Source organism: Peromyscus maniculatus, chromosome 8 (genome assembly GCF_049852395.1).
Source record: "Peromyscus maniculatus bairdii isolate BWxNUB_F1_BW_parent chromosome 8, HU_Pman_BW_mat_3.1, whole genome shotgun sequence".
Taxonomy (NCBI): Eukaryota; Metazoa; Chordata; class Mammalia; order Rodentia; family Cricetidae; genus Peromyscus; species Peromyscus maniculatus.
Genome location: NC_134859.1, coordinates 10,314,790 through 10,329,918, shown reverse-complemented (window position 1 = coordinate 10,329,918; position 15,129 = coordinate 10,314,790). Strand labels below are relative to the sequence as shown.

The following is a 15,129-nucleotide window of genomic DNA, read 5'->3' as shown; positions in this document are numbered from 1 at the left end:
AGGATAAAGCCACTAACTTCACAAACAGTGTGTGGAGCAGGGGTACCAGACCTCACTTTGTCTATTGGATTTAAAGCTTCTATTTGGTTATGTTGTCAAAGCACAAATCTTTTGTTTATGTTTTTTTTTTTCCTGGAGTTGGCCTCTTTGTATTGGCAGCTTCCACTCCTAACTCAAGCCATCCGTATTGGAACTGAGACATATGTGAGGGGTACCCAGCAGTTCCTGTGGCACTTGGCAAATTGAAGCACTTAACCCTTAAAACATTGTTGAAATCTATGAGTATTAATGATAGTCCTTTGGGTTCTCATTGTAGGTGCTGCTGATGTGCATGGTCTAACAAATAAGCAAAGACGTTCGTTGAGAATGGGCTCCCCCTTGTTGCCCTGGCTGCCTCATGCAAAAAGACTGTGGGTCAGACAGATAGCAGGACTGCCCTTACGCCAGCTCTGTGTGGTCTGAGCACTCCATGGACACCTTGAATAAACTAATGTCCGCCAAAGCTGGTTGTCAGGACTCCTGAAGGCAGCTGGAGTCAGAACCGTTTGAAACAGTTTACACTAGATTTTTTGATGTCACAAAACTTGGTGAACTCAAGATGACTCCACAACTATTCCTACCCGAGCCAAAGCAGGAGTACTTCCCCTGGCATTCTATCAGAAGGACTGATGTGATTGATGTTAAAGAGAAAAGTCAGTGATTGGTGCAGATATGAACCTCCATTTGCATGCAGGGCATGCTGTGATTGGTGCAGATATGAACCTCCATTTGCATGCAGGGCATGCTGTGATTGGTGCAGTATGAACCTCCATTTGCATGCAGGGTGTGCTGTGATTGGTGCAGATATGAACCTCCATTTGCATGCAGGGTTTGCTGTGATTGGTGCAGATATGAACCTCCATTTACATGCAGGGCATGCTGTGATTGGTGCAGATATGAACCTCCATTTGCATGCAGGGTGTGCTGTGATTGGTGCAGATATGAACCTCCATTTGCATGCAGGGTGTGCTGTGATTGGTGCAGATACCTCTTTTACCTACATGAGCAGGTGTTATCTCACTTGGGGAGTTGGCTGGGATGTTTCCCTTCTATGCTGCCTCCCCTGAAATTGTCAGTTTAGTATCATGCAAAAGTGAGGAGCGCTGAACCCCAACAGCCCCAACAGCAGATGCGGTTAAGCCACAGAACAGTGGCTAACAATGGCAAAAGGAACAATGGTGGCCGCGATGCGAAGCCACAGAGACCTGTAGTGCTAGGCTGCAGGGGCCGAGGAAGTTTGGCTTTTCTTTCTTTCTTTCTTTCTTTCTTTCTTTCTTTCTTTCTTTCTTTCTTTCTTTCTTTCTTTCTTTCTTTCTTTCTTTCTTTCTTTCTTTCTTCCTTCCTTCCTTCCTTCCTTCCTTCCTTCCTTCCTTTCTTTCTTCCTTCCTTCCTTCCTTCCTTCCTTCCTTCCTTTCTCTCTCTCTCTCTTTCTCCCTTCCTTCCTTCCTTCCTTCCTTCCTTCCTTCTTTCTTTCTTTCTTTCTTTCTTTCTTTCTTTCTTTCTTTCTTTCTTTCTTTCTCTCTTTCTCCCTTCCTTCCTTCCTTTCTTTCTGTTTTTCTTCCTTCCTTCCTTCCTTTTCTTTTTTCAAGACAGGGTTTCTCTACATAGTCCTGGCTGTCCTGGGACTTGTTCTGAGACCAGGCTGGCCTCGAACTCAGAGATCCAGAGATCCGCCTGTCTCTGCCTCCTGAGAGCAGCAGAATTCTGGTTCTTAGGCCACCTGAGAGCTGCAGCACTTGAGAGGCTGAGAGTCGCAGTGGCCCAGGCCTGCCTGCGTTGGCATATGGCTGAGTCTGGTGGTACAGACCTGTCATCCCATCTATTTGGGAGGCTGAGGCAGGAGGATCACACATTCAAGGTCTGACAGGGTTACACAGTGAGTTCAAGGCTGGCTTAGGCAACATAGTGCGACCATGCCTCAAAATAAAAAGCAAAAACAGGGCTGAGGATCAGGTCAGCGGTGGAGCGCCTGCCGTAGCATCAACCTGGCTCTAGGGTCTATCTCCGGAGCAGTTAAAACCAAAAAGGAAAAAAAGAATGTTAACGCATGCAGGGCTAAAGCACCTGAGGCCTGCCCAAGACTGGAGACTAGCTGGCTGCCTCCGCTGCTGCGTCTGCCTGCTACAGCAACTCTCTGCTGTCAATCACCCAGGTAGCACCTAGAGCCCTGTTAATGTTAAGCCCCGCCCTTGCAGAGCTCCTCCCCCACCCACGATTTTAACAGAGCAGAAGGACCCAGCTGGCTGACAACAAGATGATAGGTGCAGGCCACCGGGCCAAGCTCAGCATATTCTTGGAGACACAATTCACGCCACATTGGCTCACCCGTTGAAAATATAGATACAGTGGGTTTTAGTATATTTAGAGTTTCACTGCCATCACCACTATCTAACTGAAGAATGTGCTTGTCACCCCCAAAACCTCATGCCCATTAGCAACTGCTTCCCACCTCCTTCTCCCCTCCCCTCCTGGCAACCACTACTCTACCTGTGTGCATTTTACGCTGGGCATTTTATCTGTGGCCCTTCCTGTCTGGCTTCTCCCAGCCTTTGCGAGGTCCATCCCTGTCACGATCTTTGTGAAAACACTACTCCTTTCCACAGCGGCACAGAATTCCATTATATAGGTGGGTTTTGAGAGATGTGGACAAGTTTGGGGTCTTGGCAAGAATGTCCAATAAGGAGAGGCTGCAGAGAAAGGTAGCCCTGGCTGCATCCTTTGGGTTAGGCTCAGGGACTGCCTTGGATTTCTCACTATAGCGGGGCGCTAGATCCTCAGAGTAACCCTCCTAGTTCAGGAGAGACAGGCTCCTGTGCACTGCCGCAGACCTCGGAGTGAAGGTCTCCGGAGCCTGGGACACCATCGCTGCTCGCTTTCCAGGTTCTCCTGGGGACCTGGACAGCCACCAGTGGTGAGGACCAGCATGGCAGGTACTAACGAGGTGAGCAAAGCTGGAGACATTTCTGTAGCAAATGGAAGCTGAGTGCGCTGCCCACCTCCTCAACTTTGGCAAGGACCTGCCCTGTGCCAGGCCAGGGCACACAGGACGGAGGCTCACAGAGAACAAGACTCAGGCCACCACTTCTGCAGAATCAACTGAGGAAGCAGCCTTTCCCAAAGAAAGGCCCAGGAACCCTCATGCTGTAAGTCACTCAAGGGCTAACCTCTGTCAGTTTAGGCAGTTAGGAAGCCTCCCCCACCCAGACAAAGTCACAAGCCAGTAAAAGTCTCTGAGAAGCCCAGCAATAGATGCTGGTGTCGGCAGGATGAGCCAAGAAGGATCAGAATGGGGGAATTCATGCAGAAGCCAGGTGCATGCATCAGAAGGGATGCATTGAGTTTCCCAGAGGCGCGGTCAGGGCCCACCCTGCTCTCTCCCATGCCTTAGCTGGGCAGACCGTAGGAGAACGAATGCCCTGCCTCCCGCTCTAACCGGCAGCCCGTCCACTGCACCTGGAGATGGCAAGGCTGTCCTTGACATTCTCCTGCTGGCCGGAGCCGCTGTTAGGACCTCCCAGCCTCCCCTCAGGAAATGTGTCACGTGCTCAGCCAGCACTGCCACAGGCTGGTCACTTGGGGAACCCCATCTCTGTTCCCGCAGAGTTCAGCATACAGCATGGGGCACAGAGAGCTGGGAACCAAGAGGGGCCAGCGGGAGCTTGGGTAGTTCCAGACCGGAATTGTGACTCAGTTTCTCCATCTGTTGAATGAGGATGAGCAGAAAGGCATCCTTGCTCGTCTGGTCTTGGCTGAGTGACAGGCCCGACAGCAACACCACCCCTGCATCATTTCACACCGAGACTTAGGGAGGCTTGTGTGGATGAGAAAAACGAGGCTCAGAGATGTTAAAACACTCTCCCGGAGTCACACAGCCTATGAACAGAGAGCAGCAGTTCTCCTCCTGAGCACTGACTGCTACCCAGACAGATGCTGTGAAAGCCACATGACCCAACACAGGGCAACAACATACATCATGATAACAACAGGCGCCAATACTGACTTTCTGCATGCCAGGTTCCTACTCCTTCTGACGTTATCTTCTTAGAACCCTGTAATTAGCATGACGGAGAACCATAATATTATCCCAACTTTGTAGATGTGGAAAATAAGAACCAGAGAAGTTAGGTAACCTTTCCTGAGTCACACAGTAATTACATGGCAGAGCCAGGATTCCAACTGAGGCAGTGCCCAGAGTCCATGCCCTTAACATCTCCGTTTGATAATCTTGCGGGCCTTATAGCACATACTTAATAGATTGGTTTAAGATGCCATGTGCTTGACGGATGGTGTTTGCACACGCCTTTAATCCCAGCACTTGGGAGGCAGAGCCAGGTGGATCTCTGTGAGTTTCAGGCCAGCCTGGTCTACAGAGTGAGATCCAGGACAGGCACCAAAACTACACAGAGGAACCCTATCTCGAAGAAGAAGGAGAAGAAGAAGAAGAAGAAGAAGAAGAAGAAGAAGAAGAAGAAGAAGAAGAAGAAGAAGCCATGTGCTCAAAACTGCCATACTTTTACCCATTTTGATATGGTTATAAGAATTAATAATAATAATTATTATTATTATTATAAAAACAGTATCAACTGCTAACAAGGACAGAGAGAAGTTGCCCAGCCTCATGTGCTGCTGGTGAGAATATGAAATGGTTCAGGGATGTGGGGAAAAAACTGAATACATAAAGTACAATTTCAGCACTCAGGAGGTAGGGCTGCAGCATTAGGAGCTTAAGGCTACATAACAAATGTGAGGCCAGCCTGGGGTAGCTGAGGCCCTGTCTTCAAAGGGGGAAAAAAGGATGGACTGGAAGGATGGCTCAGTAATGATCTGAATTCGGATCTCAGTCTTCATGTAAAAGTTGGCCCGGCACCACACACCTCTGCAACCCCAGCACTGAGAGAGGCAGAGACAGGGAGTTGCTGATGCATGCTGGCTGCCAGCCTAGCCAGAGGCAGAGGGAGAGGGGAAGGGAGAGGGGGATGGTGAGGGAGAGATACTCAGGTTCATTAAGAGACCCTGTCTCAGTGAAACAAGGTAGAGAGAAATAGAGGACTCAAGGTGGCCTCCTGTGACTGTACCTGCACGTATGCGCGCGCGCGCGCGCGCGCACACACACACACACACACACCCACCACCACCACCACCACCACTACCACCACCATAAAAAGTCAAGTGTGGTGGCTCACACCTGTGATCCCAACACTTAAGAGGCAGACACAGGAGGATCAGGAGTTCAAGGTCATCCTCATCCTCCAATATGTAGCAAATTGGAGACCAGCCTGGGCTACATGAGGCCCTGCTTCACAAATAAAATAAATGCATAAATAAATAAATAAATAAGCTGGGCATACCCATATCATAGTAGCACATGCCTTTAATTCCAGCAGATTCCATTGGAATCTCTGCCTCCTCTCTCTCCAAACCCTGCCCCTCCCAGAAAGCCCACCAAGTGGTGGTTTTTCCCCCAGAGCCGCTCAAGACTGTGCCTACAGGGTATTTAAGCTCTGGTCCATAGACCTGCCAGGGATTTCTCCTCTTCCCTCCCCAGAGATCACCTGGGAGTGCTTTGCTCAGATTAAGCTTGGCCTTATTAATTTGGCTTGATTTGCCTTATTGGATTGGCGGAGAAACCCATTACTGGGGACTCATAATACTTATCAGTAGGTAGATTTCTGTGAGTTCAAGACCAGCCTGGTCTACATATCGAGTTCCAGGACAGCCAGAGCTACATTGAGAGATTTTTGTCTCAAAACAAACAAATAAGTAAATAAACCAAGAGCTGAATGAAGACTCACCATTTAACCCAGTGAGTCCTTGCTCCTGGATCTAAACCTAAGAGAGAGATAATGCGGCTTCTGTCTGCCCAACATTATCCATAACAGACAAGAATGTGAAACAACTCAAATGTCTATCAACCAATGATAAGAGAAGTAAAACGTGGCTCATCTGTATGGCCCAACCACAACACAGGGAAGCTCTGATGCCTGCTACCCTAAGGATGAACCTTGTGAACAGGACCCTAAGGGCAAGATGCCAGATGTGAAGGACACATTGATGTGAAATGTGGAGTGGAGCAATCCCCAGGAGTAGAAAGCAGATTAAATGAGGCTGGAGACTGAGCTGGGAGAGGGTTCAGGAGTGCTAAGGATTTGGGGGGCGGGGATGGCACTGGGGAGTTGGGAGTGATAAAATGTTCTAGAATTAGAACACATCTGTGTTCTAGGCTGTACACATCTGTGAACATACGAAACCTCGAGAGTTACATCCACTAAGTGAGTGAATTGCCGAGTTACTATATTTTGTCTCTTAAAAGCTCTTTCTAAAGAGACTGGCCAGCTGGGCATAGTGGTGCACATCCGTTCCCAAAGGCCAAGACAGGGGAATTATTGCAAGTTCATGGCTAGCCTGGGCTACATAGGAAATTCTACAGTGTGAAACCGGGTCTCAGAAAAAAAAATCAACAACAAATAATAACAAGAATGATTAGAGTGAGTCCAGGGATGGCTCAGTGCATGAGGCCCAGGACTCCACTCTTGCAGTATAAACAAAAGTCGATTCACAGTGGGTATGAGTATGTGGGCAGGTGAGACAGGAGCTCTGCTGTCCAGGTTCGACTTTAAAGGATCCTTCCACCTGCGGGCTGGGCCTGAGACAGGTGAAGGTTCCCACTTCTCCCTGGCATGCCCGGCTGGTGTTACGTATTGTCAGAATCTGTCATGTCACTGTTAGTGACAGGAGTAAGTTTATATTGTCAGCGTGGCTCGTTTTTATTTTCCCTGTAAATAAGTGAAGGTTTGGGGGATGGTGTGCTGTGACTCCCTAGTTGGCCACTGTTGGACTCTGGCTTGCTGCCCTGGCAGCCTTGAACAAAAGTACTGTCAGTCAAATAGCCAGAGGAACTGCCCTCATGCCAGCACCAGCCGACTAGAACACTAGGTAGACACCTTTAGAAAAGCACTCAGTGATCAAAGCCAAGCGCCCCGCCCCGAAGGTTCGCATGCCATCTTTTGCTATCACAAGCTTCAGTGAACTGGAGCAGACCTTGTCTACCCAGGTAGAGAGGGAGGCCCAACAGAGAGACCGCTGTGATTGGTGCAAACCCCACCTTTATTTGCATGTGAGAGGCTGTGATTGGTGCAAACACCCCTCCCTCCTCCAGCTACATAAGCAAGCTCATTCACATGGTCTTGGGAGACACCTTCCTATGCTGCCTCCCCTTCTATGTGACCTAGGACCTGTGGGGCTGAGGGGTGAGGCCAGGCTGAGTAGCAGAAGCTGGAGGAGCCATCAGTAGTCCTGACCACCCTAAGGGGCAGAGCCACCAGGTCAGTGGCCAGCAGTGGCAGCAGCCATGAAAGCAGAAGGCAGATACAGAGTGCTGAGCCCAAATGGCTACATACCTGAGCCTGACCTTGAACTCTTCTGGCTTGGCTTCTCAGGGACAGGCAACCCCAGTCACCTGGAAGTTGCCAGTGAGTGTTTCCAGAGTCTGACTGTCATCAGCCCAGTGCTGAGCAGGCCCCTGTCCCTGTGACACTGCTCAGGAGTTTCTCTGTGTAGCTTTGCGCATTTCCTGGAACTCGCTTTGTAGACCAGGCTAGCCTCAAACTCACAGAGATTCACCTGCCTCTGCCTCCCAAGTGCTGGGATTAAAGGCGTGCGCCACCATGAAATTTATCTATTTTTTATGTGTATGAGTGTTTTGCTTATATGTATGTATGTATGTGCACCATGTATGGTGCCCACAGAGGCCAGAAGAAGGTATTGCATCCTCCAGAACTGGGGTTATAGACTCGTTGTGAGCCTCCGTGTTGTGCTGGGAATCCAACCCAGGTCCTCTGGAAGAGCATCTGTTCTCTCAACTGCTGAGCTGTCTCTCCAGGTCAGCATTATATCCTGCTTTACAGAAAAGTGATGAGACCTGAGACTGGAACATTCTGTGCTTTGCTCTTTGGGTTTGGGGTCTGAGTAAGAGAGTGGTGACCACGTGTTTTCCTGTAAGAGCTGCAGAGTTCCATGCCAGCAGCACAGGAATGGGGGGTGGGGGGACCCACAGGGAGGGGCTCGGGAACAGGCCTGGCGGGTTGGGCCTTTAATCTCACCGATGAACCACACTGGGCATCCACTCTTGATGTCCTCGATGGAGGCTGAGATACAGCCCTTCCCACCACCCTCATCCAGTTGTCCTGCTTGGTTGGAACAGGAAAACTGAAGCCCCCAGAATACAGGGCTAGTAAGTACCCCACGGAAGGGCATGCCCAGCCTCCCTTCCATGCCCAGAAGCTTGTAGGGGTGTAAGCAGTGGTCAGGGATGTCAGTGCACATTGCCATCTGAAGGTGTCTCAGAGGCCATCAACTCCATCTGCCCATTGCCCAGGCCACTTTGGAAGTAAAGGCGCCACCCAGGGTCACATGGAGGACAGCTGTGGAGGGGAAAGACCTGCGTTCCAGACATGGCTCAGACCCTGACCACACCAGCCGACGATGGCCCTATTCTTTTTGTACTGAGGATCGAACCCAGGGCCTCTACACCCCAGGCGAGTGCTCCACCCCTGAGCTACAGCCTAGCCTTCTTTGTGGTTATTCGGAGACAGGATCAAAGTTGTACAGGTAACCCCAACAGGGATCAAAGTTGTACAGGCTGGCCTTGAACTCACTCTGCCCTCAGGCTAGGCTTGAGATTTTGATCCCCCTGCTTCTGTTTCCCCGGTAGCTGTGGTGACAGACCTGTACCACCATGCCCAGTGAATTGTTTATCCCATGATCCTGTTTCATCATCCCTACCATGGGATCAATATGTCCTGCTGCCTAGTTAAAGGCTGTGTCTGACATCCAAACTGAGTTCCAAAGACATTTATGGGGCTCAAGAACTGAGCTGGGGGTTCAGAGCAGCGTCTAAAGGGAGATCTATGGTCATGTATGCTCCTCAGCGGGTACTACTGTCTGTCTGACCACGCACAGACACCCAACATGCTTCTGGAACGCACACGGGGGCCTGGCACATCAGCGGTAATAGTGCCTTTGGCGTTGCTGGTTCTCTGCACTCTCCTTTCCTCTAGAGTTGCCATTAAAAATGGCCCGGAGGTTGCCACTGCCACCACACAGTGTGTGTCTTTGGCAGGCAGACCCTCCTCTTGGGGGCGGGGCTTGATTGCTGCCAAGCTGATCCTGGAAGCCAGGTTCACAAAGCCAGGATGGGACTCAGCAGGGGGGTCCTGACACCTGTTACTTGTCACCAGAGACAACACCATGCCACTTCTGTGACTCCTGCCCATTGACCCCATGATCTCCATCCCACAGCTCAGCCAACCACACGCCCAGGCGGGCCAAGGCCACGAAAGACAAAGACAGAGGAACTTCCTTGACAGCAGACAGAAAGGAGAGAAGGACCCTGGGTGCTGAATGCCACCAGGGGCCTGGGAAGACAGTGACATTAAGGAGGAAGCTGGAGAAGTTAGAGCAAAACTCCATCTCCTTTAAAAGGACATGGTCCCTTCTATATTTCTGGGATTTCCAGCAAACTGAGCAGGGCTGAGTGTGGCCCATCAGACATCCATCTGAAGTGGTCAGGGAGGGGTCATGCTGAGGCCTGAGAAATGCCACCTCATAGACTTGGCTTAGACTCTATCGAATGTAAAGGAGCAGGACCAGGATGGGTTCCAGGACTTCGCAGGCCCCAGAAGCAGCCCTTTCAGCCCAAGCCTGACTGTGGTTGGGACTGCCAGCTGAGAGGGTCTTGCAAGTCCAGTGGGGTCCTCTCATGTCCCTCTTCCTTTTCCTAGGACAGAATAAGGCCAGGCTGGCTAGGAAGTTTCTGGTGCCTCCTTGGAGCCTGTGCTGGCTTATTAAGTCATGAGAGAGGAGGTAACCCCAATTAAGAAAATGCCTCCATAAGATCAGGCTGCAGGCAAGCCTGTAAGACATTTTCTTAATTAGTGATTAATGGGGGAGGGCCCAGCCCATTGTGGATGGTGCTGTCCCTAAGTTGGTGGTCATGGGGTCTGTAAGAAAGCAGGCTGAGCAAACCATGTGGAGCAAGCCAGTAAGCAGAGTCCCTCCGTGAACCCTGCATCATCTCCTGCCCTAAGTTCCTGCCCTGACTTCCTTCAGTGATGAACAGCGATGTGGGAGTGTAAGCCAAATAAGCCCTCTCCTCCCCAAGTTGCCTTGATCATGGTGTTTCGTCACAGCAATAGAAACCCGAAGACATAGGCCGTGGAGACAAATAGGTATAACCAAGGCTGGGGCTGAGAACAGGAGGACCTGACAAGAGCTTACTGGGGACAGAAACAGGAACAGGTGTCTCTTTGTGTCCCGAGGATGTATCTGGAGCAGGGCAGGGAGCAGGCTGGCTCTGTCACTGCCTGTTAGAGGTTCCGTAGCTACAGCCTGGCCTGCTTTATGCTGGGGACACAATGATGGCACCTGCAAAGTGGGAAGTTGGAATTTGAGCCCTGTGCTATGTGATTTCACAGCATGGCCAGGGCAGCCCATAATCCTGTCAATACCAGCAAAGACGCCCACCAGAGGAGCCAGGAACAGGGGCATCCACCAGGCATACCCATGCGCAAACACTCTAAGAAGGGACACAGGGGTCTTGGAGACCCTGACCCCTGTCCTGCTGGACCCTTGACCAAGTGTTATTCTGTGCAGGTTGCTTCTCCTTTTCCACAGCCAGAGGGAGAGGGGGGCAGAGCTGCCCGTTAAGCACACAGACCAGTCAGATGCCTGGTTCCTCTCTTCTTATTGTGTTGTCGGGGGGGTTAGCTTCTCTGAGCCTTGGTTTTCCCATCTGTAGCATGGGAATAGTTAGGCTAGAAGGCCTGTACCCCCAGGGGCCACTCACACTCTTTCATATGAAGTCTCCCAAGCCTGACATGGAAGTCATGTGACCCGGATGGGGGGCATGACTCCAGGAGGATCTGGGGCCTCTGTGTAGCATTAGGATGAATCGGGCAAGCATTCAGTGCATCTGTCTGCCTTGCTCAGGGTCTGGTACCTATGGATACTTAATAAAGTCAGTATTTGCTCCCTGGCACCTGCTCCACCTCAGCGCGTGCGCGCGCACACACACACACACACACACACACACACACACACACACTGGCCAGGTCTTTGCCTCCAGCTCCTTGACAAACTGACTCCCAATTGATCCAGAGCTTCAACCTTGCCTAGCCAAGGCCCGGTCTGACTGTAGCGGGTCAGTGTATGAAGATGAGCTGGACACCAGCTGCAGCTTCACAGCCCTCCAGGACACAGGGCAGAGATGGGGACTTGGCTTGTCCCCAGACTGAGAGAACAGCCTTTTCCCCTTAGTAGACATGCTGAGAGCCAGTTGTTGCCTAGTGACCCTGGAGAGGCCAGGTCTTTGCCCTCCAGCTGTCCCTGCCTGTCCCCCAGCTGTCCCTGCCTACCCGGCATGTCTTTGTTCCCTTACCTCTCCTTATGTAGAGGTAGGGCCTTGGGCACTTGGCACTCCGTTCTTGCCATAGCCACCTGCCTCTCCAGGCCTGAATCAGTTCCCACGCACCAGCCCTTGGTCCTGTCTCAGTTCCTCCCTTTTGGGGTTAATTCGGTCTTGGTGAGTGTTGGGTGTGTGCAGGTGGGAAACGTCTGAGCAGGAATGCCTGGAACGTGGGAGTGCACACCCCTTCCCGGGAACTGCTCACCTCCCCAGAGCCTCCTGTCCACCACAGCCACACCACATTCTAGGTCCCACCTGCCATTCTGGGTCTCACCAGCCTCTGGAACCAGGGATGGGCTCACTGGCTCCTGGGGCATCAGGTCTGATAAAGGTTGACTTGGGTGTGGTAAAGCCCCCAACCTGGTCTCCTCTGCACAGTGGCCCGTAACATGACTGGGATGTCAAGAGTTAAACACAGAGCATGCGCTAGGTGCCGATGGCCTGCTCAGCCTTTTCATGTGTCATTTAATTAAATCTAAGGACCTGGGAAGGGTAGCACTATAGAGTTCCTGGGTCTGGGCTCTTTTTCTTTCTTTTATTATATTTTGGTGTGGTGTGTGTGTGTGTGTGTGTGTGTGTGTGTGTGTGTGTGTGGTGTGTGTGTGTGTGTGTGTGTGTGTGTGTGTGTGTTGGTGGAGAAAAGCGGGCAGGTATGTGGGTGGGAGTGTGCCTCCTTGTTCATGCGGAGGTCAGAGGACAGCTCAGCTGTTGTTTCTCAGCTCCTTCCACCTGTTATTTGAAACAGGGTCACTCATAGCCTGGGACTTTACTAAGTAATCCAGTCTAGGTGGCCAGCATGCTCCCAGGAACCCACTGTCTCCACCTTACTCCTGCCATCACTGGGACGATGGATGCTTGACACCACACCCAGCTTTTAACTTGTGTTCCGGGGATCGAACTCGGGTCCTCACACTTGTAAGACAAACATTTTCCTGACTGAGAGATCTCAGCCCTCCTTTGAGTTTTGTTTTATGTGTGTGTGTGTGTGTGTTGTTTTTGTTTTTGAGACAGGGTCTCATTATGTAGCTCAGATTGGCCTTCAGCTGATGATCCTCCTGCCTCAGCCTCCCTATTGCTGGAATTACAGGGGTGCACCACCACACACTACTTTTCAATGGCCCTTAATTCCAGGCCTTGCATGTGTGCGGGCTCCATTAGCAGCACTGAACTGAGCAGATGCTTTATAGAATATCAGCAACTCCTACACCTCTTTTTCTAAATGAAGTTATCTGAGGCTCAGCAGACTTTAGAAACCTGTCCAGGGTCACACAGCTAAGAAACTGTAGCATCAGGATTTGAATCTAAGCAGCTGGGCTCCAAAACAACCTCACCAGTCCAAGGGGGACATCAATACTAAACCACACCCACCCCACCCCAGACAAAGTGACAAGAGACACCGGGGACAGAAGGGTGAGGCCTTCACTACCAGAAGTGACAAGGTAATTGATATCTTGTTGGCATCTTTGTCAGTACAATTAATCCCAGGTAACAGGCAAGGTAACAATCAGTGGTGGTAAACTGAGGCTGAGTCATTCTTCTAGATGTGACCACAAGGGACTCCCCACCTGTCCCTCTGAACAGGACTTTCAAGTGCTAGGAACCAGCATCACGGGAACCTGGGCCATACACCCCACCCAGTGATGACACAGGCTCCCTCTCTGACCCTCAGGCCACCTGCCAAGATGGGTGTCATTGGCTCCCACGGAGGTGGAATGCTGAGCTTCAGAACTGGCTGGTGTGGTGGGGGCCCCGGTGATTCTTCTAACACATCTGCATGTCTGTACCCAAGAGGGGTCAGTGGAATTGTTCTTTGGTGGGTTTTTTTTTTTTTAATGCAGTTTATACAGAGTCTTCCTATGTACCTAGGCTGGTCAGTAAATGTCTACACTAAGAACTACAGCAGCCCAGCAGGTACTTTGTAGACATTCAATAACAGCTCAATACATTTCGTTCCTGCTCCCCAACTTCTTGCCATCTCCCTTCCCCTGTCACAGACCCTGGGGACAGGACTTTGACCATAAGCCACTGGAGATATGAGCTGTAGACAGGCCATAAAATGCCTGGTTCATTTAATGCCTATATTCCAAGCCCCAAACTTATGCAAGCCCTGAATTAAGGGTTACAGATGGGCCCACCCTACAGATGAGTAAATCTTTATTGTTCTAAACTTTATAGGCTAATAGGAGGGCTAAGAAAACACCCCAGTGGTTATAATTAGGACAATTACCTAGGCCAGAGTATTTTCAGCCTCATTAGTCCTATTTAGACCTCATAATCCAACTTGGTTGGTTGGTTTGTTGTTTGTTTGAAGAAACAGAGTCTTACTTTGTAGACCAGGTGACACTATACTTGTAATCCTCCTGTTTCAGCCTCCTGAGTGCTAGGATTACAGGTGCTCTTATGATCTAAATTTAATTGTGGAAAACAATAGCTCAATCCAGTAACAATGAGTCAACAACAAAGAAATAATAAAAGGAAGCACTATAAACAGCAAAACAACAGAGTGGATCCAAACACATTGGTCACTACAATAGACATAAATGAGTTAAACTCTCTAATTAAGGGACTGGGGATCTAGCTCAAGTTAGCAGAGTGCTTGCCTAGCATGCACAAAGCGTTCAGTCCTCAGCACCTCATAGCTTGGGCAGGATGGCTCATTCTTATACTCTTGGTATTTGGGAAATGGAGGAAGGGGGATTGGGAGTCCAAGGTAATCCTTAGTTACATAACAAGTTAAAGGCCAGCTTGGGCTACACGAGACCCTGTCTGTCCAAAGACAGACAGATATTCCTCCCAAGCTGGCCTGGAACTCACAGAAATCCACCTGTCTCTACCTTTCAAGTATTGGTGGCAGACACCTTTAATGCCAGCACTTGGGGGGCAAAGGCAGACAGATCTCTGTGATTTCCAGGCCAGCCTGGTCTACATAGTGACTTCCAGGACAGCCAGGGCTGCACAGAGAAACCCTGTCTCCAAAATAAAACAAAACAAAAGGTGTGCATCACCAAGTGACCTCTGTGACACTTTAAGACATACCTGAAACTAAGTGATACAGGAAAGACGAACGCAAAGGAACAGAAGGTGACATTCCAGGAAGCTGCCACTGAAAGGGGAAGTATAATCTACACACCCCTAAAGACAGGACAGAGCATGACATCAGCATCACTACTGTGATTATTCCTGATTGCACAGCCCAAGAACAGAGGCAGCTGCCTCCGAAGGTTCGGACTTCATTAGCCTGAGATAAGCTCTATCCTGGCAGACCTCCTCAGGGTATTCTGAAACACAGCCAGCGCTGAGAAGAAGGAACTGACGCATAGCGACTGTTAAAGCTGGGCTACATGAATGAGAAAAATCCCAAGTCTCCACCGGATGAAAATCTTAAAGCCACATACAGGTGGTGTTCAATAAATACCAGGTTGATTAGCCAATTGGCTGATACTTTCCCTACTAGAAACTTCGGCGGTAATGACACAGTAAATTCCCCCATACCCGGTTATTAATCCTGGAGAAGTAAATCCTACACTGAGTGGGTTGCCGGGGTAGTAACTCCTGCTCGATTTTTAAGGCCTGAACTGTTTCTGCCCAGGGAAGGCCACCCACCTCCTGGCCTCTGGGCGTCTGGTTCC

The 15,129-nt window shown here is 50.3% G+C and overlaps 1 protein-coding gene across 2 annotated transcripts in view; it reads right to left on the bottom strand.

Annotated features, from left to right (window-relative positions):
- The window catches only part of Ppl (periplakin), a 56,024-nt gene that overhangs the window by 29,504 nt on the left and 11,391 nt on the right, over positions 1-15,129 (bottom strand). The window lies entirely within an intron of this gene.